The sequence below is a fragment of the Camelus bactrianus genome, chromosome 29, assembly GCF_048773025.1.
Source record: "Camelus bactrianus isolate YW-2024 breed Bactrian camel chromosome 29, ASM4877302v1, whole genome shotgun sequence".
In the NCBI taxonomy this organism is placed as follows: domain Eukaryota; kingdom Metazoa; phylum Chordata; class Mammalia; order Artiodactyla; family Camelidae; genus Camelus; species Camelus bactrianus.
This window is the reverse complement of record NC_133567.1, coordinates 12,602,094-12,628,302: the sequence shown is the minus strand read 5'-3', so window position 1 is coordinate 12,628,302 and position 26,209 is coordinate 12,602,094. Positions and strand designations below refer to the sequence as shown.

The 26,209-nt window shown below is 49.4% G+C and overlaps 1 pseudogene; it reads left to right on the top strand.

Moving 5' to 3' along the window:
* Positions 1-3,049: 3,049 nt before the first annotated feature.
* Positions 3,050-25,917, top strand: LOC105081510 (phosphatidylinositol 3,4,5-trisphosphate-dependent Rac exchanger 1 protein-like; annotated as a pseudogene).
* Positions 25,918-26,209: the final 292 nt, after the last annotated feature.

The following is a 26,209-nucleotide window of genomic DNA, read 5'->3' as shown; positions in this document are numbered from 1 at the left end:
AAGGAGAAGGAGCCTTGTCTTGGGGGTCCAGTCGGGGATCAGGCCTGGCCAGGTTGTGCGGGGGCCGTGACAGGGCTGGGGGGTTTGTGTGGCGGCGAGCATGGGGAGTGGGACTGTGGGGTGTGTGGCCTGGCCCTTGGTGGGTAGTGGTTCTAAACGGGTGCCGGGACCCTGTTGGGGTTGGGGACAAGGCCAGCCAGTCCCAGGCCATGGGGTGGGCCAGCCCCACCACCCCACCGCCGAGCCCCACATGGCCTGGCTCGGCCCCACTCATAGCATCCCACACCGCAGGAGCCCCAGCCCCAGCGTCTGCACTACCCGCAGGAGGAGCTGAGGGCACTGTGCCCACGGATGCACACTTGTGGATGGACGCAGGAGCCCGCCCAGAGCGTGTGGAAGCTGGGCCGGAGCCGGGTGCTCCTGGGCCGGCTCTCCGAGGGGGAATCTCGCCTGGGATGTAGCTAGCCTTGTGCCTTTGCCTCCACTGTCGTCTCCTGGCAGGTAAGGGGCGCTGGTGGGGGCGCGCAGGTCTGGGAGCCAGAGGGTGAGGCCTGGGATGCTTCGGGGAGGAGCACAGGTAGGGGTGTGTAGGTGAGGTCCGGGCCGTGCAGCCCGTTGGGACCCGGAGGTGGGTCCAGGACCGCCACCATGGTTCGTGGTCGCCCCGCCTCAGCGTTGGTAGTCACTGAACTCCGCGTCTTCATCGCCACTCACACATGGTTTTGGGCAAGCTAGTGCAGCCCAGGGAGGTGGGAGGGCGCCACCGGGCCCTGGAGCACCTCCGACTGGCTCTCAGGCCGTGGCCTGCCTGCAGAGGTGGACCTGCCTGGCGAGTGGAGGATGCACTGGACCCTCTGGGTAGGAATTATGGAATAACAGGCGAGGAGGCCCAGGCCTTTGGCAAAAGCTTGTGGGCCTGCCCCCGAGATCAAAAGCTTTTGGCAAGTCTCGTTTTAGTCTTTAGAGGACCCTCAAGCTTTTCCACAGTGGCTACCCCAAACTACATATTCCCACGGGCAGCGTAGGAGGGTTCCCTTTTCTACACAGCCTCTCCAGTGTTTGTCCTTTGTGGACTTTCATTGAATGATGGCCTTTCTGACCAGTTGAGGTGATACCTCATTGTCGTTTTGGATTTGCATGTCTCTGATCATGAGAGATCCTGAGCTTTGTTTCACGTGCTTGTTGGCCATTTGTACGTCTTCACTGGAGAAATGCGTTTTTAGGTCTCCTGCCCATTTTTGCTTTAGGTTGTTAGATTCTTGCTTAGGAAGTTGTACGAGCTGTTTCTATATTCTGGAGATCGAGCCTTTGTCAGTTTCATCTTTTTCAAATACTTCCTCCCACTCCGTAGATTGTCCTTTTCTTTTGCTGATGGTTTCCTTTGCTGTGCAAAAGCTTGAAAGTCCAGTCAGGTCCCATTTGTTTGTTACTTGGTGCTTTTATTTCCATTGCTTGGGTACACTGCCCCAGGAGAACATTGCTGAGGTGTATGTCCAGTGTTTTGCCTGTGTTTTCTTCGAAGAGGTTTATCGATTCCAGTCTTCTGTTTAAGTATTTAAGGCATTTTGAATTAATTTTTGTGTACGGTGTGGGGGAGTAGTCTAACCTCATTGATTAACAGGCAGCTGTCCAGTGTTCCCTACACCATTTGCGGAAGAGACTGTCGTCCCTCCATTTGTACGTTCTGGCCTCCTTTTTCAACGCTCAATTGACCAAACGTTCGTGCGTTTATTCTTGGGCTCTCTGTTCTGTTCCGTTGATCTGTATGTCTGTTTCTGTACCAATCATGCTGTTTTGATTGTAGCTCTGCAGTGTTGTCTAAAGTCTGGGAGGGTTATTCCTCCAGCTTTGTTCTTTTTCTTCCAGGAGTGCTTTGGAAATTCTGGGTCTCTGTGATTCCATGTAAATTATGGTATGAGTTGTTCCAGGTGTGTGAAAAATGTCCTGGGTGAATTGATAGGGATTGCGTTCAATCTGCCAATTGCTCTGGGCAGCGTGGCCGTTTCAGCCATATTAATTCTTCTAGTGCAGAGACATGGGCTTTCTTTTTGTTTCTCTAAGTCCTCCTTAATTTCCTTAGTGTTTCATCGGTCTCCGCGTGTAAGACTTTCGTGTCCTTGGTTAGAGTTACTCCTAAGTATTGTCTTGTTTGGATGCAATTTTAAAAGAGATTATTCCACTCGAGGAAGGAAATGCCACTGATTTCTGTAGGTCGATGTTGTATCCTGCTGCCTTGCCAAGTACTTTGATTAGTTCTGGTCATTTTTGCGTGGAGCCTCTAAGATGTTTTAATGTATCGTGTCATCTGCATACAGTGACGGTTTTACCCCTTCTCTTCCAATTTGGATCTTTTCTGTGTCTTTTCGTTGTCTAGTTGCTATGGCCAGGACCTCCAATACTAGATTGAAGAGAAGTGGTGCGAGTGGGCATCTTTGTCTTGCTCCAGAGTTTAGTGGAAAATCTTCCAGCCTTTCTTGGTAGAATGTCTCGGTGTCTGTAGGTTTGTCACAAATGTGTTTTTCTCATGTTGAGACAGTTTCTGTGTATGCCCACCCTGGTAAGACCACGGGCTCAGTGAGGTCAGGCTGTGGCTGGGAGGATGGCAACGCGGTGGCGGCGAGGGGAGCCAGTTGTCTTCTCCCGTCTCCCCCGCGGCCTGGCCTGGGGGTGGCAGCAGTCCATGGGACACAGGTTACAGATCAGCCTGCTCCTGGGAGGCGGGCATGGTGCAGTCAGTGTGTGGGGGCGGCGGCAGGGACAGTGGGATATGGGAGCAAATGACCGGTGGTCACACAGGGCAGCCCCAATCCCGCAGTCGCCACCACTGCCACCCCGTGACCAGCCCCCGCCCGCCTCCAAGGAGCAGGCTGACCGGGAGAAGTGCTTTCGTGAAGCTAGGGCAGAAGGGGCCTCCTGCAGGCCAGGCAGTGGGGTAGATGGGAGCAGAGCAAGTTGACTGGCTCTCCCAGGGCAGCGCTCCTCCCCCACCACTGGTGCCACTGCCTGCCGTCCGTGCCCAGGGCCTCCCACCCTCGGTGTCCAGATCACCATGCGTGCCATCACCCACCCGAGGCCCACTGGCGAGCAGCCTGCAGCCTGGGACCACCCTGACCCCCGGCTCAGAGGAGGCCCTGGGCACGGGGCTGGGGTGCAGGCCTGTGCCCAGGTGGGAATTGGGACGGCCTCCAGCCCTGGCCATCATGCCGTGGAGGAGCCTTGGATGCTGGGCTGTGCGTCCGCTGTCTGGTGGCTTTTCACTATGGTGAGCTGAGCGCAGACGGCCCCACCCCTGGTGGGGTGAGGGATGAGGGGTGAGGGGGTCAGCTGAAAGAACACGCATTTGGGGTCTGGGAAACCTGTGTTTGAAACCTGGCCTGTCCTAGGTGCCTGAGCTTGAGAGTCCCTTTGCCTCTCTGAGACTCTGTTGCCCTGTTTGCAAAATGGGGTTGATGCTGACTCCAGGATGACAGGTGGATGTGGGACTTTAATGGAGAGAAAGCCCTAGAGTGAGATGTTCCTGGGTTCAAGTCCCGCCTTCCTGGCTGTGTGACCTGGAGCAAGCTGCTTCTTCTCTGAGCCTCAGATTCTTCTGCAAAGTGGGAAGAGCAGTCCGTGTCCGTGCCCACTGGAGTAGGGTGGAGAATGGCTCCAGGGTGGTGTTTGGGGAGTTGTGGTGGTGGGGCGGTTGGGAGACAGCGTTCACGTGGTTACTGGCCCTTGCCTGGTGCTGCCTCAGGCTCTCTTCGCCTCAAGCACTCCCATCCCCTTCAGGCTCCCAGGCTGCGGCCTCAGGCCTCTGTCCTGACCAGTGCATCCTGAAGGCCAACGGCAACAATGTGATGAGTGACGGTGCGCCAGAGGTCCCGGAACACCTCCAGGCATTCCGGAGCCACTGGGAAGAGGCCCTGGTGAGCTACCCAGAGGCCAAGGGGATCAGGGAAGCCCTGTTTGTTGGGGAGGGGTAGTGAGGGCCACCGAGCTTTCTCAGGGGAAAAGATGGAAGGTGCCACAATATGTTGGGTGGGGTGGGGCTGCCTGCCTACCTGGCAGGGCTGAGCTGGGCTTGGGTTCTATGATCCCTTTGCCTCCCTAAACCTCTTGGCTTCAGTTTTCACAGCTGTGAAATGGGTGTAATATGACATTCTTTTCTTACCACGCAGGCACGTTGGGCAAATAGTCATGTGAATGGTAAAATTTGATGTTATACTTGGGTTGGGGCCAGGGTTCTATGTGGCATGCTCCATCACTGGTTCGCTTAATAAGTGATTATGGAGCACCTACTGTATGCCTGGCACACTTCTCGGCCCTGGGGCCCTAGGGGAGACAAGGTTTCTCCTCCTGTGGATCTAATTTACATTTTCAAATGCTCCTCACTTCCCTCACTTCTGTGTAGAGTGTAGATTATAGAGGGTGAGCACTGACTGTGACTGGAAGTCCCTCAGGAACGCTCCAGAGCAAAGTCTGGGAGGGCGTACAAAGTTGGTGTCGCCGACAGGCTAAAAGCCTGAGTTTTGGAATCGGGGAACAGTGTGCACCTGGGCTCCTGGCATGTTGGCTGCCCCTCTTACTCTGCTCCCCTCACAGGGACCATACCAGTGGGCCTACCAGACACACAAGGATGTGCAGGAGTCCTGGGAGGCCCACCGTGAGGACCCCAATGACGAGGGTGCCGGAGAGGAACACCAGCCAAACTCCGGTAAGTGGACAGAAGAACCTTCGTGTTTACACTGAGTTCACCTGGATAATCATGGCTACTCTCCTCATTGTAAAGTCGTCTGATTAACAACTTTATTTCCAGCTGCAGCCATACTTCCTCCTAGCCTGGGAATGCCACGTACTTGCAGGGTCTGGATAGGATGGGGGCATCGCTCAGGGATTGTTATTCTGCCCACCAGGGGCTCCCACATCTCTCCAGCCCAGCCACAGCCCCGAACCCCAGTCCTGTCTTTCTCCCCGACACCCCCTGGATGTCTAACAGGCGTCACAGACTTAGTGTGGCCAGAATTGAACTCCTCACCTTCCTCTGAGACTTGTTCCTCCCCTCATTGTCCGGTCTCCATCCTTCCAGATTCTCAGGCCCCAAACTCAGAGTCCTTCTTGGCTGTTCTCTTTCTCCTCTGTCCCACCACCTCAGCTCCAGCAGCAGACCTCGTTAGCTGTGCCATCCCCACATGACCTGAATCTGACCACTTCCCATCACCTCCATTGTGCCTGGTCCAAGCCACCACCATTTCTCACCAGGACTATTGCAGTAGCATGCTCACTCATCTCCTTGTCCTGCCTTACGTCTTCCTCTGTGGGGTATTCTCAAAAAATAGAACAGAACCTTGGAATGGCTTCCACCCTATGTAGGGCATAGACCAAGCCCTCCCCATAGTCTTCCAGGCCCGACCAGTCTCCCCAGCCTCTCCTCTCATCACTCCCACTTGCCCTCTCTGTTCCATCCACTCTAGCCTCTTATTCTTAAATGCCAAATGGATGCATGCCCCAGGGCCTTTGCACTTGCAGCTCCCTCTGCCTGGACTGCTCTCCCCCAAGTACTTCTCACCTTGTACTCCTCACCTCACTCAGCTCTCTGCTCAGATGTTACCTAGAGAGACCACATGGAGTGCTGTGGTTAAGCCCTTTTTGTCCCTCGGTGACTCCTTATTCTCTTTTATTTTCTTTCACCACGTGTATGAATTAGTATACATCATTCAGTTGTTTATTGCTTATCTTTATTTTCCCTTCTAGAGCATAAGCTTCCTGAGGGCAGAGGTTTTGTTTATTTCTTGCTGTATCCACTGATCCTAGAACTGTGTGAGGCATATAGTAGGCACTCAGTGAATACCTGTAGTCTGAAAAATAGCCTCTGTTCTGCAGTCACTTGTCTGGACTCTGTGCTGTACTTCTGCTGGGCTGGGCTGGGCTGGGGACAGAGGCTGTAGAAAGACCAGAGGCTTTGGATGATTCTGTGTCCAGTAGCTCTGGGCTCCTTGCTGGTAACTTTGGGGTTAGCAAAGAACTGGGGTGTACAGGGGTGGCTGGGGAACCGTCCCCCACTGCTGGAACACACACAGCCTGGCAGAGGGATCCTAAGCGGACAGGTTGATGGGGACAGGGGAGAGACTAGCTGGCAGCTCTGAGCTCAGCTTATGCCCCTCTGACAGGAAAGGCTCTGGGCTTCCTTCCCCGGCACATCGGTGACCCCTGATGATGGTGGTAAACCACGCTAAGAGGAGCTGGTGGTTTCTGTCCTTCTGTTCCACAAGTAGAAGCATTTGCTATGTGCCGGGTCCTGTTCTGGGAGCTGAGGAGACACCAGTGAGCAAGGGGAACGTGGTTCCTGCCCTCAGGGCACTGACGTGAGGGGAACCAGACAGTGAACAAAAGAAGAAAAACTTGACAAGTGGTGACATAGCGTGAGGGTGAGGGGAGGAAGAGTGATGGTGTGTGGGTTTAGAGGTTCTCTTTGGAGCAGGTTGGGGGAAAGCATTTCACTCCAAGAAGGTGCCTGCTTGCTTCCTAGATATGTCACTACCTAGCTATGTGGCCACTAAGGAGCCACAGTCTCTCTGGGCTTATGGTAATTAGACTTAACTTCAGCTACATAGAAACATTGGCTCAGCAAACTGAAAAGTATGAGTAGGGTCAACAAGCTTCAGGTCTGGCTCAATCCAGCACCTCATATAGTGAGGAAGCTCTTTGTTTTTCTCCAGTTCTCAGCTCTGCTCCCGCTGTGTCGCTTTCCTCCTCACATGCATTTTTCTGCACCTGGTGGCTCTGGTAACTGGGAATGTAGTTGAGAAAGAGAATGTCTCCTCTCTGTAGATCCTGCCAAAGCCCCAGAACTGACTCTCATTGGTCCAGCTTGGGTCACATGCTCGTTCCTGAACCAACAGGGGAACTGAATAGGGCAAATCTAATATCCTCCTTGGCCAGGCCTTCGCCTCTAGGGGAAGGTGTGTTGGGGGCCCGCTTTTGTGAGCCACATAGACTGGGAATGGGGCTCAAGGGTTGGTTCTTAGAAGGGAAATCTTCTAGAACAAAGAATGAGTGATAGTGGGCTGGCAAAAGTGAACAGAGCTACAGCACAGGCTTCGGTCTTGCCATCTATCCAACATGAGCCGTCCTCGGTGCTGGGTCGGAGGGCTGGCCTGGTGTGGGTTGGTGCCCCGTCCTCAGGGTTGCCCGTCCCTTTGGCTTCCAGTCTTCCCCCTGCTGTCCCTGGGTCTCCAGCTGAGCCCACATGAGGACAGCCCTGCGGTGAGCCTGACCGAGGACAGCGTGCACCTGGAGCAGGGCATGGTGCGTGAGTGCATGAGCACAGCAGGTGTCCAGTGCCTCATGCTGGAGAAGGTCTTGGAGCCATGCGGATCTTCAGCCTCACCACCAAGGTCTCGCTGGGTGGTGTCCTCCCCAGGGGGGTGTAGCAGACTTCTCCCCACATCCTGAGTTAACCTGGAGCCCTTCTAGTCCCTGCCCCACCACTTGGTAACTGTGGGACTTAGGAGAGTGACTTCCTATCTCTCAGGCTCAGTTTGCTCATTTGCTAAGTGGGCCAGTAAGACACCTGACCTCACGGGGTACTACGAGGCATACAGTAGTCACCGCACACCAGCCCCTGAACACCCGCTCTGGGGCACAGTGAGTGCTCAGTAGCTGTTAATGTCTCTGTAGGTCCCTGAGGCCTGTCCCGCTTACAACAGAGTCTTTGTGCAGGACTGTGGACGGCTGACAGCCCTGAGCATCGTCGTGAAGACCACGTTCCACTACGAGTTCTGCCACCTGCGACACCGAGCTGGAGAGCATTGGCCAGAGGACCGCCTGCAGCCAGGAGGTGCCCGCATCCTGCAGGGTCTCCGCGGGGGTTACTGTGGTTGTAAGTGTCAGCACCCAACCCACTGAGCTTAAACAGACAGGAGAAGTTACTGGTTTGTATTACTGAAAAGTCCAGAGGTAAACTTCAGGCATGGCAGTATCCAGGCACTCAAACAGATCTCACACTAGCACAAGAATAGGGTCTCCCTCCTTCTCTTGACTGTGTTCTTCTGTGTTGGCTTTGCTCTCAGGCACTCTTTTCATGTAGTGACAGAATGACCCCCGGGAGCTCTAGTGTTAGCAACCCCAGTAGAAAGGGGACTTGATGAGAACTCTTGGTGGCTTGGCTTGGGTCCCTTGCCCAGCACTGTACCAGTGTCTGCAGGGAAGAGGGTGCAGTCTTACCTGAACCCCATGCACTGTGAGTCAGAGAGAGCTGGTTCCTGAAGGACAGCCCAGATGCAGCAAAAGTGGGGAAATGAATGTGGAGAGGTAGCCAGAGGCCTCAGATTTCTCCAGGTCTTCCCTGAAATCTGGGTGCAGGGAAAGGCAGTGTAGGGGAATTCACTCTTCCATTTGGAACTCTTGGCATTTTGTCCAATTCTGGAATGTCTGGCCTAGGCCAGGATAAAGTGGGTACTCGGGGTGGGCCAGAATTCCCAGAGCCCTGCATCATGACCTCATGTCCCCCACCTTTCTCAGTAGCTGTTAATCCACTGTGTGGCCTGGACTTTTTGACCCACAAATTGCCACATCAGCCTCCTGGAAGTGTGCTACCCCAAGACCATGCCCTTGGTTGGTAGGTGCTTCAGCGTCCGCTTTGGTCACAAACCCTCCCTCGTCGACCTTGACCCAGAGCAAGGTGACTGGGTCTGTCAGAAATTGTGGTCAGGTCTCACGCTACAGATACTCAAACAGAAGCATGTATGAAGGCTAGTGGCCCAAGACTGGAATGGTGGCCCCACAGTCATCAGGGATGAAGCCTCCTTCTTTCTATGACATCATCTCTAGAGGTTGCTTTTATCCTGAAGGATGCCTCATGGTATAGAATGGCTGCTGGATTACCAGTCATCATTTCTACATTCTAGGCCGGAAAAAGATCACAGGAGTTAAAAGCATATTAACGCCAAATGGAAACTTTTTTCTAATTGAAGTAATTTAATGTATTGAAAGATTGTTTAAAAGGGAAACTTTCCTCATTCATTGGGATCCTTAAAATGGGTTTGTATAGCTCTGTCGAAGGGGCTTGTGAGTATCTGGGGGCTGTTTGTAAGTGAGCTCTCTCTCCCTCCACTGCAGGTCACCTGAACTCCATGTCCAACACCCAGCACTGCATCAGCACCATGCCTGCCGCCTCCTGGAAGTGCCTACCTGCTGTGGATGGGGACTCCCAAAGCCAAGGTCCCAATGACAGCATCTTTGAGCCAGCCAGTGGAGTCCTCAGCCAGGAGGACCGGGGCCTGAGCTCAAGCAGGAGGACCATGAGATCCAGGACGCCTACCTGCAGCTCTTCACCAAACTGGATGTGTCTGTGAAGGAGATGAAGCAATATGTCACTCAAATCGACAGGTGAGCCCTGGGCCAGGAGGGAATGGCAGGGCATCTCAGAGTCAGGATTTCTCAACCTCAGCAATGTCAGTATTTTGGGTAGGGTCACTGTTTGGAGTGTATCCTGCACACAATAGGCTGTTAGTGGTATCCCTGGTCTGTACCCACTAGATGCCAGCAGCACACCCTCCCCAGGTTGTGACAATGAAAAATGTCTCAAAGCGTTGTCACATGCCCTGTCAGTGGGCAAAATCACTCACAGTTGAGAACTGCTGCTCTGATGTAAGGATGGATGTAGGCAGCATCCTCAGCAGAGGGTAGAACTGTTCGGTGAAAGGTTTTGGGGGAACTTTATCATTTAAACATTGCAGAAAGAGATGGCTGGACGTGATGTGCCTTTTGGTACCTTGTGTCCGGACACACATACAGCATCCCCTACAAAGTGTTTTTACCAACAGAAGTTGCACCGTTCTCTGCTCAAAGTTTAGGTCTCACTACTGGGCTGGAGGATGTGGGGTGTAGGGAAAGTGAAGTGGCACCTCAGGGACACCATGGGCCAAATCCAGAGGGTGGGCAATCCTGGATGACAAGTGACCCAGTTTCTTTAACAAATAAATGACAAGGGAGAAGCAGGTTCAGGGAGGAGGAGGAACTGGTAGAGAAGGGACTTGAGAGGCGTATCAACCAAACGCAGTGAGTAGGCCTGGTTTGGGTTCGGTTTCTAAGATACCGTCTGTGCGAAGGCACCTTTGTGACCATCAGGGGCATTTGAACGCGGACCGGGGACTAGAGGGTCTTATGGGATGATTAATTTTGTGAGGTTTGATAATAGCAGACTGGTTATGTTTACAACAGTGTTTCTCAGCCTCAACACCATGGACATTTGGGGCTGGACAGTTCTTTGCTGTGGGGTATTTAGTGGCACTCCAGTCTCTGCTCCTTGGATGCCAGTAGTTTCTCCCCACAACCCCCACCCTGCTTCGGCTGTGACAGCTAAAAATGTCTCTGGACGGTGCTGTTTGCCCGCCAGGAGACTCACTAAACTGCTAAATGTTTCCTGGTGGGGGTGGGGGGGATGGGACGGGTTGAGAATCACTGCTTTAGAAAAAATGTATTTTTGTGCTAGAGAGACATATGAAAGTGTTTCTCAGGGGAATTATATGGTATCTCAGGTTTGTTTTAAATACTACTCTGGAAGGAGAAGAAGGTATAGGAAAGATTGAGGGAAGAAATGTGGATTCTGAGTTGCCATTGTTGAAGCTGGCAGCTGGGTACGTGAGGTTTGTCATGTTGTCCCCTCTTCTTCTGTATATGACAGAAATTCTTCATGATAAATGAAAAAATAATGTGAGGTCCCGTGCCAGGTTGCTGTCCCTGCCGCTTATTAGCTGTGTGGCCTTGGACAAGTCACTCAGCCTCTCTGAACTTCAGTGTTCTCATCTGCTGAAGTGGGGCTAGTCATAGTACTGACCTCATTGAGATGTAGTTGGATTGTGCCAGCTAGGGTTTACTGATCACTTAGGAGGCACCAGACACTCTTCTGGGCACTTAACACATTTTAAGTCCCTTAATCTGTGTGGCATTTAGGACATAGTGATCGTACTCCAGTGTATGGATGAGGAAATGGAGTCTCAAGAGTGGTTTAATAATTAGCCCTAGGTCTCTAAACTAGGAAACGGTAGCATTGGGATTTGAATCTGGGGTCTGTCTGTGTTCAAAACCCATGCTTCTAACTGCTACACTCTATGCCAGGGTTGACACTAAGGCCTGTGGGCCAAATCCAGCCCATGGCTTTTTTTTTTTTAAATAAAGTTTTACTGGGACATAGCCATGCCCAGTCCGTTACGCAGTGTCTGGTGCTGTCACATCACAGTGGCAGAGCTGAGTCGTGGGCAACCGTGACCGTGTGCAGCCCTGAGAGACCACGCTCCCCAGTCGCCTTCTATCCTCCCGAGCCTGGTGTCACTTGGCCATGAGTTTAGACCCTTGCATCTGACAACCCCTGCAGGAGGGCTGGTGTATGCGCATCTGCAGAATTGGTGGCAGGATTTTCAGGGTAGAGACAGAGAGCCTTTGGGTCTGCTTAGGGTCAGAGGTGTGGCCTGAGGTCAGGGCCTTGCCCGGGGCCTCCTGGGAGTGAGTGAAGCCATGCGCTTGTGCCTTTAAGTTCAAAGTCTTTCCCCCCCCACAGGCTGCCATCCACCATCACGGAGACCACCTCAGGTGGGTCCTGCGATCCCCGCTTGGCCGAGGAGGCCTCGCCGCCCCCGCTCATCAGTGAAGACAGTGAGACGGACGGGACCGACCACGGGGGCATGAAGAAAGTGTGCGTCAAGCTGTCTGAGGAGGATAGGGAGGACTCGGGTCACGACACCATGAGGTACCGCGACTCCTACCTGTGGGGCTCAGTGTGGATGGTCAGGGGCACAGCTGAGGTCCCAACTCAGATGTCCAGACTCAGAGGACATTTCCCAGGAGGTGGTGGGATGGGGTGCTGTTACTAAGCCGTTTGGTTCTGGCAGGGGGTTTCTGAGCCCCACAGCACATCCCGGATGCCCCCTTTTGGCCCCCAAGCCCAGGCTAATGTTTCAGGGCCTGTCCCTGGTTGACACCATCCATCTGTTCTGCTTTGGTTCCGTTCCGCGCACACTGATGGATTGTGGTCATAGAAAAAGTCATGATGTGCAGTGTGTTTTAAACTCAACTTTTAAGACCTGTGGTTTCTGCAACAAACACTGTGTAGTTTTACTTGACTCCAGGAGGCTGAGAGGTGTTTTTCCCTCCTACCTCAGAGTATCTGAATTGTTTTCTCCTGGTTAATTTAATGATAACAATGTCAGTGAAGTCCTAATTAGTGGGTGAAATGGACTGAAAATTGAATTTCCTGTTATAAACCATATCGTTGGTGAATGGAATTCCTTACACACAAACCAGCCCCGTGACCTCCCATGAAAGGTGGTACAACATCCGGCCATGGTGTTTGTGGTAGGGTCTTGGGGGGCACTTTGGTTGGTTGTGGGCAAAACACAGAGCTGATAGAATTTGGGAAGAAATGCCTTTGGTCCTGTCCTCCAGCTTTTTTTCATTCTTTCAGTCTTTGAGGGCCCTGCCTGGTCAGTGTCTCTTGGTGACTGTGTGATGAGATGGCGTGGCTTCCTGGGCGCTGTGTGTCCTTGGAGCCTCATGTCCAATGAGCCAGATTTCTCCATCTCGATGGGTTTCCATTCTTACTTTTTTGGGTCCTCTGATGTTTCCTCTGATTGTCAGGGAAGTGAAGAACATCCCAGCGAACGAGCACCAGTCCTCCTTTGCCACTCCCTCCTGCACTGTTTTTCTTTTTCTTTTTTTTTTTTTTTCCTTTTCTCCTACAAGATTTTTGGCATCTTTGTCTTTCAAAGAGGGTGATGTAGTGTTGAAGTTTGGTAGGTGCTCTGGCTGGCTGAGTAGGTCCGTAGATCTGAGTTTTCGTGTGTTTGTGGGAGAGGGTGAGCTACGAGCCTCCTTCTACTGTGACATCTTGCTTCTCTTCTGCCTGTTTTTACTCTCATTTACCTTGGTGCCTGACTTAATGATAATAGAAGACCTGTTTCCTGAGATAAAGTTGACTTGCTGTTCGTTAGGAGTCAGGGTCACTCGTGAACACATCCTCACCCTGTTTGTCCTGACTGATGCATGACTTAATGTCATTGAAAGAGGATTTTCCTGAGACAACTTGTGCCAGTGGTCTTCCTCAGAACCTCAGGGAGCAGGTCACAGGATGGGCTCCAGGTGGAATCGCTTTACAAGGTAGATCTTGGTTCAAGGTAAGGTTACAGCACTCGTCACCCCTGAGACCCTTAGTTAACTCACAACCCCTCTGAATTCTCATCCATAAAATGGGTTATTGAGAGTGTTGTGTAATTGGAACACTGCAGTTTGAATTTGGTCAGTTGGCACATTTTATTGCTCAGTGTGAGACCTCAATACCTTTGACCTGATGTTAATTGGTAATTTACAGGGGGTCCCAACTCCTGAGGGTTGAAAGGAATTCTGGTTGACAGTAGGAGGAGATCCAGTATCCTTGAGCCTTCTCACCCTGGATGGGATTCAGTCCCTCCAGGCCGGGGGATCCTGAGGCCAGCATAGTGCATGAAGCCTGGCTGTGGAGCCAGGAAGGCCTAGCAGTGGTTGGAAATGCAACACCACTGGGTCTGTGAGGAGTCGGAGTCAACTCCCCACAGGGCAGGCTCCAGTTTCCTCCCCAAGGGTAGCCCATTCTCCTGGAAGTCAGCCCCAACAGGGACAGACATAGAGGCTGGAACCAGCAGTCCCAAGAAAAATGGGAGGTACCGGTCTTTGCAAGTATGGTGACCACTGGGGAGCTCAGCTCCAGGGAGGTCAGAGCCTCAGAGCGGGAGGGACTGTGAGGCCAGGATTCCTGCCTTTTCTGCACCCTCCACTCTGGGCCCCTTACCAGAGTCAGGCCACCCTGGCCCTTTGTCCCCCAGCATGCACTGTTGTAGGCCCCTGCCTGAAGGCTCTAGAGAATAAGCTGTGGGCTGACCTGATAACAAGCTGTGAGAAATGTCATGTAGCCAGCTGGATCAGAGATGGCCTATTTAATGTATCCAGTATGGACGGCTGGGTAGCCAGTGACGGGTAAGATCCTCAGAGGAGGACAACCTAAGACAGGCACAGCCGGCTGGATCAGAGATGGCCTAATGTGTCCAGTGTGGACGGCTGGGTAGCCAGTGACGGGTAAGATCCTCAGAGGAGGACAACCTAAGACAGGCACGGCCGGCTGGATCAGAGATGGCCTAATGTGTCCAGTATGGATGGCTGGGTAGCCAGTGACGGGTAAGATCCTCAGAGGAGGACAACCTAAGACAGGCACGGCCGGCTGGATCAGAGATGGCCTATTTAATGAAGTTTTGTGATGAACTTTGTAAAACAATCTGTCCTTGATCATGTAACATCCTGTGCTTACTGCAGGAGCCTGGGAACCTGGAGCCTGGGATCCTAAATAGCTTAAGATTATTAACATTGTTGTAACCTAGGTGGTATGTGAGGCATTGTGCACGTCGTATATAAACCCTTTTACAAGAATCAGTAAACAGACAACTGCTTCTCTTCTCTCCGCACGGTGTTTGTGTGTACATGATAACATGCCACCGACAACTGTGGGCTGGCTCCTTCTTTCCTTGTTGCCTTCTCTTGTCTCTGCTTCTCCCTACCTGGTCCCCCTCTGTCACCTCCTGTCACTCTCTAGGACTTGACCCCCACCTGTCTTTCAGTCACTCAATGCGCTGTCTCTCTCCCTGCCTGTCCCTTTCTCTGTCTCTCCCCCCAGGCCCTCAGGCCTTGGGCTCTGGTCCAGCCCTGTCCAGGGCCACAGGGCCCCACCCTTCTCAGCCCTCCCACCCTCACGGCCAAGTTGTGGCCCCAGCCCTGCTCACAGTGGAGGAGCCAGTTACAGAGTCTGCTCCTGCTGGTATTTACTGCTGCACCGCTGTTCCCCCCTCTTTCTGGGCAGCACAGTTACATCTTGACCTGTTGGTGGCTTGATTTGGACCCAGCCTGGACTCCAGAGCTGCTGCAGGGCTGGCCACCTTCCCCACCTGGAAGGAGGGAGGGCCCTGTGGGCTTAAGGGGCTCCTGGGGGATTGGATTGAGGGACATGTAAGGAGCCAGGTATTTTCACCCAACTCCTTTGTGAGTGACAGAGTCCCAAACCACTGACTGTCCCATGCCCGTTTCTCACTAAGAGCTCCTGAGCTCCTGAGACTTAAGAGGGAGCTGCTGCCCTTAGTCCTCCTCAGAGTTTGCTTGGAATTGAGGCTCCTGCGGGCAGCTGGCAGGGCAGGGCTGGGGCACAAAGCCTGGATTAGTGCGGGGCCCTCTCACTGGACTCCCATGGCCACTCCAGGCACCTCATCCATCCCTCACTGTCAGCAGTTGGCCACTTCACAGGGACAGATATGAGGGTCTCTCTGACCCTTGAGACTGGCAGGCCCCACGTGCTCAGTATTTCTTGATTGAGTGAACACAACCATGCCCCATATCTAGATACCAAATCTTCCCACCACCCCAGAAGGATTTCTCTGTCCCCCTCACAGCCAGTACTGCCCCAAAGCATAACTTTGCTTCTGTCCCACCCGGGTAGTTTCTGCCTCCTTGGATCTGGGTGTACGTGAGTCACCCGAGTGCAGAGTACAGGGTGTGACAATATATAATTACACTGTATAGTTATATATATGGCAAAAATAATAGGGTTTATTTTTATGCATGTATTGCATGTACCTGAAATGAATGTGTCACCTACAGGTTTACTATAGATAAGGACGGCCATATGGGTGTGGTGATGTGATTAGGATGGTTTGCTGTTTCGATCTTCTCCATCTTGTGGATGTTCTCTCTGCCTTTTGTATGAAGTGCTGAGTGAGGGGGAGTGAAGACCTCCCACTCTGCTTGTATATTTGATTCCTCTTGGTTCTGTCATTCTTTACCTTACATCTTTTACAGCCACTGCCCAAGGGAAACCCTGGGAATTTGGAGGAGAAGGGAGCACCCAGAATTGGGGGTCAGGGAACCTGGGTTGGGCAGGGCCAGAAAGCATAAGGTCAGGAAAGTTTGCAGAGAGGACCCCAGGGTTGGATGGCAGTTGGTTGGGGGGGATCAGTTAGGTGGGGTGTATTCTAAAAGTGAGGTTACCCAGAATGTCCACTGTGAGATGCCAGGGGCAAAGGCAGGTGATTGGTCTAGAGGGGGCATAAAGCCAATGGCATTGCTAAGGCATCGTTCAAACTGGAGTAGGCAGTTGGAGTCTCCAACTGCTCCTGAGAGTCCACTTGAACTGCTGTTTTCCTGACCTGCTGACCTACTCCGCTGACTGAACCCTCCTTCTTCCCCTCAAGAGCTTGATTGACTGTCATCCTTTCCGTGACCCCCTTCTTCTCCCAAGTGCCCAACCCCTCTTCCTGTCACACTCCCTCCCCAACCCCTCCCCACCCCTCCTCATCCCTTTTCCTCCCCTCCCCTCCCACCCCACCTCCTGCCAGGGCCCTGAGGGGACCCGGACATGGAGCTGATGGGGCTGCTTTCCTGGCCCCACGTGCTGGCAGTGTAGTGGATATAAAAACACAACTGTGAGTAAACATCAGGCATCAGGGGTTACCTCCTTAGTCCTGGGCTCTCACACTGTGGTTAAATAGCTGCTTTCTCATGGGGTCCTTGATGGGAACGCATCATTGGTGAAGACCAAGGGCCTCAGGACAGGTTTCTTGACCAGCCTGGAGTGGCCATGGCCACCAGCATCCTCATCAAGATCTGGGTCCTTTCACGACCTCTTGGACCAAACACAGCAGGTTGACAGGGAAGAAACCTGAAATAGTTACTTTATTGCATCAAAGAAGGAAGTGTGAATGTACTAAAAGCCATTGAGTTGTATGCCTAAAATGGGAGAATGTGTGAATTGTATCTCAATAAAGCTGTTTTTTACAAAGTGAGAAACTGTTACTTACTCAAGTCATAGTTAGACTGGCTCCTGAAAATCTTGTCAAGATCCTGCTTCAAGCTGTGCATGTTTGGGTGCAGTCCCTGTGAAGTGTGCTCTCCTGTGTGTACACTCTTCCTAGTGGTGATGTGTGGCAGCCCTGGGAGCTGTGGTGTCTCAGCACTGGGTTGGTGCTGGTCTGTTGAACAGTGAAATGTCATTTGTTCTGTGCTTTCTGGTTTGTTAACTTCTAGCAACTTTTGTTTTTCTTTGAAGTGTATTTTGAGACATTTTAATGTAACAAAAGTATTCAGTGGCCCTATAATTTAAAAAACATTTTTATTGAAGTATAGTCAGTTTGCAATGTTGTGTCAGTTTCTGGTGTACAACAGAATGCTTCAGTCATATAGGAACATAAATATATTCATTTCCATTTTCTTTTTTAACATAAATTACTACAGGATATTAAATATAGTTCCCTGTGCTGTACAGTATAAACTAGTTGTCATCTACTTTATATAGATTAGTATTTGTGAATTACAAACTCCCAATTTTTCCCTTCCCACTCCTTTCCCCCCGGTAATCATGTTTTCTATGTCTGTGAGTCTGTTTTTGTTTTGTAAATAAGTTTTTTTTTTTTTTGAATCCACATATAAGTGATATCATATGGCATTTTTCTTTTGCTTTGTGACTACTTCACTTAGAATGACATTCTCCAGATCCATCCATGTCGCTGCAAATGGCATCATTTTATCATTTTTTATGGATCAGTAGTATTCCATTGTGTAAATATACCACAGCTTCTTTATCCTGTCAGTGGACATTTAGGTTCTTTCCATGTCTTGGCTATTGTACATAGTGCTGCTATGAACACTGGGGTGCATGTATCTTTTTGAATTAAGGTTCCCTCTGGATATATGCCCAGGAATGGGATTGTTGGATCATATGGTAAGTCTATTTTGAGGAATCTCCATACTGTTTTCCATAGTAGCTACACCAAACTACATTCCCACCAGCAGTGTTAGGAGGGTTCCCTTTTCTCCTCAGCCACTCCAGCACTTATTGTTGGTTGACTTTTGAATGATGACCCTTCTGACTGGTGTGAGGTGATACCTCGTTGTAGCTTTGATTTGCATTTGATTTGCATCTGATAATTAGCGATACTGAGCATTTTTTCATGTGCCTATTGGCCATTTGTATGTCTTCATTGGAGAAATGCTTGTGTAGGTCTTCTGCCCATTTTTGGATTGGGTTGTTTATTTTTTTCTTATTAAGTCATATGAGCTGCTTATATATTCCAGAAATTAAGCCCTTATCAGTCTCATCTTTTGCAAATATTTTCTCCCATTCTGTAGGTTGTCTTTTTGTTTTATTTATGGTTTCCTTTGCTGTGCAAAAGCTTCTAAATTTAATTAGATCTCATTTGTTTATTTTTGCTTTTATTTCTATTGGACATCTAGCAACTTCTGAGTCATCCCTTTCCTTCTCCTCTTGGAGGCTACCCCTGGGGACTCTATGTCCAGTTAGGTTGGTGGGAGCCCTAAGATCCTAGCTGATGTGAAAATCAGTGGCTGCAACCTGCTGGGATGTTTATAATGGGGAAATGCCTAGGAGTGACATGACCAGGAGGTGGATGAGTTGTCATCCTTTCTTTAGTGAAGTGTCCATGTGCAGAGTGTTGATTTTTCCCAAAGCAGAAAGGGTCCTTCATGTCCTTAGAATTGTCCAAATATAAAGAAAATTCAGATACATGCTATGAAATTTTCACTCTTATCAGGAAAAAGCACCTCCACACCCCAAAAAAGAAAAAAGAACACCTCATGGATTTAAGTGGGTTTGTTCTGATAGGCTTGCAGCAGATTCTTACAGACCTGGAAAAATTGAGTGTCAGGAACAATCCTTGCACTGAGGCAGAATCACGCCACATGAACACTCCACCCAAAGAAGAGTCTGTTCTGTGTCTTTTGAGCCTACTAAGGAGGGCATTTCTAGGTCATCTTTGTTGGAATTTTTTCCCTCAGAGGGAATGAGGCTGAGTTCTCATAGGTTACTTAAGCCCTCTTTCCCTACCACATCTTTGAGCATTTGGTTAAACTAACTTGTCCTTCACCATTGCTCATGGCTGCTGACAGAACCTGAGTCCATCGGCCCTGGTGGATAGACTCTAGGTAGGAGGCAGCTACTGACGTCAGTGCTCAGACAGTGCCATGTGTAACAAGCATGCCCACGATGGAGGGGGTTTTACCAGTTAGTGACTAGATGGTATTTGTTTTTGTGCCTTTGATCTGCATGTCTCTCCTTTGTGCTGAGACCCACTGCTCTCTCAGATGGCAGCTATGCAAAGACAGTGCATGTTTTCCAGCAGCACATGTTTTACTGACCCCAACTGTGAGAGCTGACAATGACAGTGTTACTGATTTCAGAGGCTGCTTTCTAGAGAGGTTTTATTTGCACAAGACTGAAACTTGGTGTCTAGATTAGTACAAATTACATTGCGCATTTATTTCCTCCTATAAGACTTATATTATAAATCTGGTTTTTACAAAACTATGTGTTTGCCTTTTGTTTTGGTGACAGTACATTCCAGAAATACAAATTGATTTTCATGGTGGCTGTTAATGGATGTAGGTGCAGTACTGTGAAATATGCATGTGAATTATTTGTACTGATTATTTTGAATTCTCTTTTTATGTAACTTTATTCTTAGAGTTTTAATCATATTATACAAGATTACTTAACTATACAAATCCTTATTTATTTCAGAAGTCTGACATTACGTGCTCTGGTTCAGAATCAAACTGAACACTGAAGGAAACCTCCATGGTTTTTAGAAAGTTGGGCTGAAATAAATCATTGATTTTTGCTGGAATGGTAATTTTGGCACTATTATAAGAGCTGCTCTGCTTTCTCACTCATGTCTAATCTATAAACGTACAAATACATCTCTGTACATCTCTCTGTATTTTAACACATATTTTCTTCGCTTTTCCCCCCATATGTTTAGGGTGTATTTTTGGAGATATTTCATAGGAGTTTGTCCAGGTACTTCATGAATATACAATAGAAGATGTAGGCTTCCCATGCCCTGTAGGTTTGTGTTTACTTATTTTCAATTTCAAGTTGGCTTCTGCATTCATAAGTTAAGTTCTGTTAACTGTTTTAAAAATATTTGCAATGTGCCTGTCAGCAAAGTCAAATCTGTAACATTTTGTGCATCATATTTTTCTGAAGCTTTAGTGTGGTGTATTTACATGTAATATCATCACCTTCTCAATGATACAGCTTGTTGATATTTGACATATGTGAGCAGCAATGAAACTATCACCAAATGAAGGCAGTAAACATACCCACAATACAGCGTCCTCCCAATCCTTTTGAACTCAAGTATCCCTTCTCGCCTCTCTGAGGAGCTATTTGAGGGGTGTGGTTGATGGTTTCTAAAGATGATTCTCTGTGACAGATACACTGTGAATGTCTTTGAGGTTCCTCATTATCTCCAATATTATTTCAGGTCTTCCACACTCTGCCTGACCTTTTCCATCCTGGGCCTGATGTTTATGAAATTCTGTGGAAGCTAACTGTTTTTGCTGGTTCCTGGGGAATTTTTGTTTTTCTTGTATTTGTCTGGAGGACTGTCCTCGCTGTGAGTGTTACTAAAGTTACCTGACAGTGTCCTTTTAATCACACCTAACAGGAATTTTTATAGTCACTGAACATTTTATTTCCTTGCCTGGACCAGAATCCAGGAGTCTTTTCTTTGTTACCTTTTAGATTACTAACTTGAACAGAAATTAGTTTTGAAATGGAAATTTGTTGCAAAATACTATCTTTATAGTAAGAACTCATTGAGCAAGACAACAATATATTCTCAATGAGCAAATGACAATTTATAAACTCTTCTCTTCAATAACAAAACAGAAAGGTTAAGTATTGGTGAGCCCATCTCTCTCCCCACCTGCCCCACCTGTGTGTTGGGTGACAGGGGACAGGGATGCTCAGTGTTCCCTGAGCAAGTGTGAAGTGAAGGGAACATCTGTGGCTTCCTGTTTGCCCTCTGTGGGTGCATTCTTCTATCACCACATTATTGCCACTGGAGCTTTGACACTGTATGATATTCCAATATCTTTGCAAGGTTATAGGCTGGCTTCAGTCTCTGATATCACTTAAAGTTTTGAATGAAGAAATACGTTTTAAAGGTCATGAAAATGTGTGTTTACATAGTATTAAAGTGGAGTCCTGCCTGCATTTTACTGAGCTGCTATTCCTCAGATGATGACTCATGTCTGAGTCAGGAAGCACGTTTGCTTCTTGACAATGGTCACTGTGTTTCCTGCTGCTGTGTGTGCTTTCATTACAGCCATTGCTCACTTTTCGTTCTCTTCTGATGTCTCACTTGATGTCCGTATGTTTTTAGTGGTCTTGACAAATCTTATGACCTCATATGTTACAATTGCTTATCAACTCAACAGTCAGCTCTAAGAGTTGAGAAAACCTTTCATTGAATGGAAGGGGTGCATCTTAGTATAAGGAGTTTGCTTTTATTTTTCTTTTAGTTTCTCTCTCTGTCTCTCTCCCTCTCTCGAAGGTTACACAACAATCCATGTTCTGGACTTAAGTGTGGATGTTTGGTTTGACAAAAAACAAAACAAAACAAAACAAAAAAACAGATAAATGATGCATTACAACATACTATGAAAATGATATAGTTCAGTGTTAATGAACATGAATATACATTATGAAAATTGAATAGATTGGTGTTTATTTAATAGAATGTAGACAGATTTTTTTGCTTAAAAATAAGCTGTTGACCAAGTGTGCTGTCAGAAATGGTGTTAGTGAAAGATCATGCCTTAAGTAGGAAATTTTGATTTTTCCTGATTTTTAATCATATAAATCGTTATGCTGAACCAAAGTGATAATGGTAATTTCTATGGATTACTGTTTTGATAATTTATTAGAAACCACATATTTACTAATTATATGTTTTGACTTCAAATTTAATGTTTCTGCCTCTCCTAGGTAAAAAAGATGACAATGCCAAGAGGTAAGATACTATATTTTAGTTATCTTTGTAATATTTTCTCAATACCAGGATGTGATGTGGGTTTAAATTCAACTAAGAATAAACACAATGACTTCTGATGTCTAAATGACTTCTTAACTCTTGAAAATTTTACTCCTGTGATGGTGTCTAAATGACATCATAGAGGAAGTTGACATCTATTGAGCTAAGAGACCAGGGGGATCACAGCAGTAGGGAGACTAAGATGAGTTTTAATATTATATAGAAGTCTTTAGAAACCAGGGGATGTGAAGAGCCTAATGTTAGGAGTAAGTACATTAATGATTTCTCCAGCTACTTTGAGCCATGACATTGCACAATGGATGATTACTAATGAAAATACCACAATAAGGAGAATGTGATCTACACAGGAAGAGTCAGGGGAACTGCAACCACCTTGCTCTGCTGTGGGAAAGAGTGCAATACGATAAAGTAATGCTTGGGAGAATTGTAATGCTTAAGAAAAGTCAAGGCAGAAAAGACAAATCCTCAAACCTTTCTGTGGTTTTTCTTCGATTCAGCATGTGGTGCAGCTCCAGTGCGGCACCGCAGCTGCATCCGAAGTGAGGGGACCATGGAGGCCCAGGTAAATGGGGTGGTCGTTCTCGGTTGGAAGTGTGTCTGGGAAATGTGCCCTGTTTTTTTCCCAGCAACCTCTCCTGCCCTCGTCCCCAGATTGTGTGTTCTGCGACGGGTCTGGCGTGCCATTACTTTTCAAATTCAAACTCTTGCCCAGGAGCCAGTGGCCGTCTCCCCTCAGCCCCAGTCACCTTGGGTGGTGCCTACAGAAGCCATGGGGGAGTGCTTAGAAGCTGAGGAGCGCAGACTTTGAGGGTGTGTTTCTCGAAATAGCACGAGGAGGGTGAGCCCTCGCTCCACACTGACTTCTTCTGGCTCGGCTGGCTCCTTTTTGACCTCCTCCTCTTGGGGTTGCTCCTGGGTCATTGGGACAGATTCCTATCGTCATTCCTTGACTGGTTTCCTGGCTCAGGCTAGGGGATTCTCCTGGTTAGAATGTCCGTTAAAGTCCTCGTAAGTGAGAAATGAGCAAAGCCCTCCCTCCAGCTTTATGCCGTGTGCTTTGTGCAAGTTTGAGTCTTCTTGGGTGTAGTAAATGTCACAACCCATCACGGTCTGTCCTCGAGAGGTCAACGTGCCTTGCACGCTCCCTCCAGTTGCACGCTGGGAGGAAAAGCCCGACTCTCAGAGGTGTTGCATTTGTAGTAGGAAACAGAGGCTGGAATTGAAAAAGCCAGCAGTGAAAATGTCTGTTTCCTTGCAGGGGGATTCTGTTTGGCACAAAACCCCTGACTTTGTGTTCTCCACCCAGCGCCAGGTCGGTCATCCCCCGGAAGCTCTCAGTGATGCTCCTGTATATCATCAAACACCGTGCGGTTTTCTGCGTGAGGTAAAATCCCTTTGGTTTTAGCTGTGGGATTTGAGATCTCCCACTTCACTTTCCCATAGGAAAAATGTAGTGTGTGTTGCATAGCAAAGTTAATGTTGAGACTTCCCTGAGAATAAGGGTGATTGTGGGGGAGCCTAAGTACCTTTTGAGGACAGCAGTGTCCCCTCAGGAGCACTCTGCCGGCTCCCCCGCAGGACTCCGTGAAGGCCAGCTCCCCAGAGCCCTTTGCGCCCAGGTGCAGCGCCTGCAGGGCGCAGGGGGGCCCTTTGTGAAGTGGGAGCAGAGGGCCTGGCAGGGTCCTGCAGACAGAGGAAGTACCCAGGTGCGTCTCTGATTCTATGTGTGGAAAACTGGGCCTTCACTTCCTTTCTTTGTCTGTGTTCTTGGTTCATGCAGACCATGCTTCTGTGGAGCTGGGAAAGGTGTCAGGGTGGGTTGTCCTGCACAGAGAGGCTTCCTGTTTGGGAGGTCCTACTTTATCAATTTGCTGGAACCTCTGTACATCGTCTCAGGCAGGACTCTCGCCTCCTTCCACTTACAGACACCGGTGGTGTTGTGTGGCAACAGTGTTTTATCCCCAAGGTCGAGTGTGTGGCCGTGTGCTGCTGTCTGTTCACCCGGTGGAGGGGGAGGTGCCCGTTGCTGACATCTGCTGCATTGGGTTTCAGGTTCTGTAGGTGTTGTTCCTTTTGTCTGTCATCCAACACAGCTCTCTCTTCTATTCTGCAGGTCACTGTGGATTCCAGAGGTCCCGGTAGTTGTCCAGGACCGCCTGGTGTACCTCACCCGATGGGCCGCCCAGCGTCACTTCTCAGAGGCTATTCATCACCCCCACCCCCACCTCTGTTGTGGCTTCTGCGGTCTCAGCCACTGCCACCCCCACCACCACCAGTTTCAGCACTCGGTAAGATGAGAGTATGTGCTTCTGCTCCCTTGTCGAGTCTTTGCAGAAGGGGAGATGGCACTCCAGGGCCTTGCGATGCCTGAGGAAAGCTGACTTGGGACATTGTGACGTTTGTCTAGCTTCCCAGCACACACATCTGATGGACTGTGTCATTTCCCCGTCCTGACCTGGGAAGCAGTTGTCTCTTTTATAGAACAGAAGAGACTTTTGACAGAATATCAAATGAATTTGAAGTCCCAGTTTGGCAGATGTGCCTCTTGCATGGACCATGTGATGTGCTCTGTGAGGGGTGAAGCACACCCCTAACTTCAGGGGCTCATGGGGTTGCCTCGAGGGGTGAGGGAGCGAGTGAGGGAGAGAGACATTCACAACAGACAGCTTGTCACCATAGCAGATGTGCCCATGCAGGGCCTCAGAGTGCAGAAGAGGGACACGTGAGCCACACAGGAGTGAATAGGAGGGTGTGGATGGGAAGAAAGAAATTGAGGGGCTGCCCAGTGGGCTTTTGTTGAGTTCACTCAGATGGAGCTGGAAGGTCACTCCCAGCAGGGCAGGTAGTTCAGGCAGGCCATGTGAATGCAGCGTGAGGTGCACTCAGAGCCACGTGTGTGTGCAGAGGACTCAGTGCAGCCATGCACGTATCCCCTTCAGAACCCACTGCCTCCAGAAAGCCCTCAGTTCACAGCCTCATGTAAAGATGATTGTTCTCTTGGGTTTCTGAAAGTTCTGGATCTGGATGAAATCTCTGGATATCAGAGAAACTGAAATTTAGCTTGTTTTTTCAGGGTATTTTGTGTGGCTGAAGTTTTCTTTTGCCCCAGTGATTTGAAAAGTGCAGGCAGGATTTAGATCAGCTGAGCAGGTGCCTTGCCCTTCAGCATGAGGCAGGTTCTTAGGGGGAATTCAGGGGTGATCAGGAGACCCCCTGTAGGACCCCTGTCCCCACACCCCTGCTCCCTCCTGTCACCATGCCCACTGTCAGCTTGGCATCTCCACATTTATGTCACAAGATCCAATTTCTGATTCTTTGAGTTCTTGCAGTTCATCCCCTAACACCAAGACTCAGTGGGGCCCCCACAGGGTCTCAGCATTGTTGTCTGTGAGCCGGGGGGGTAACGCTGGTCCCTGACGTCATTGTGAGGAGGGTTGGGTCAAGCACACACATTGTATTGCAAAATGACTGGGACATATTTCTCACTCAGCATTCTCATAGTTTAAAAGAAAGTGTCTGCACACAGAATCATCAAAAGAGACCTCAGGAAGTACATTAAATTAAGCTGAATATATAAGAGCTCAGGCCCAGAGCTTACCATTCTCTGCTTTAAAGATAAGGCGAAAGGTCCCTTTCTTCTATTAAATCTTAGGTCTTACTAGTTAAAGAAGGAACCATAATAATGAGAATGTGCACATTTTGAGATCTGTGTCTGAGATGTGAAAATAATTATTTTCATTCTGTATAGACACGGAGATGCACACACAGACTACAGTGTCCGTCAGAGGCCATACATACATTAGAGAAGACAAAATCGGGAAAAAATAAGATCCTATTAAAATAAATAACTCTTTTTGCCTTACAGCACAGTCCATTTGACAACTGAAGGGGCCCCTCAGCTGTGACAATGATGTGTTTAGAGAAGATGTCGGAGGTGCATTACGACCCGAATGTTTCCCTGCTCCATCCTGCCCCCTCCGCTGTTGTCTCCTATTGTCACCCCTAATGAATTTGTCACAGTTCTCTCTGTGTCAGTGTCTGCTTCCTGGAGGACCAGTGGTCACACCCTCTTGGGGGCATGCAGTGATTCACGGGCACACAACTCACAAACCAGTAGGAACTAAGATGACAGGGCAGATGCAAGGTTACCCCTTCAGGGCAGCAGTGACTGCAGGGGCCCTGGGGCTCCTCCTGGGTGGTGGGTACAGCCTGTGTCTAGATCTAGTGATGGCTGTGCTGCTTCAGTCTGTAAACCCTCACTGGGCATGTGGGGCCTGTCAGTCACAGGGGTGTCCGGTCGTGAG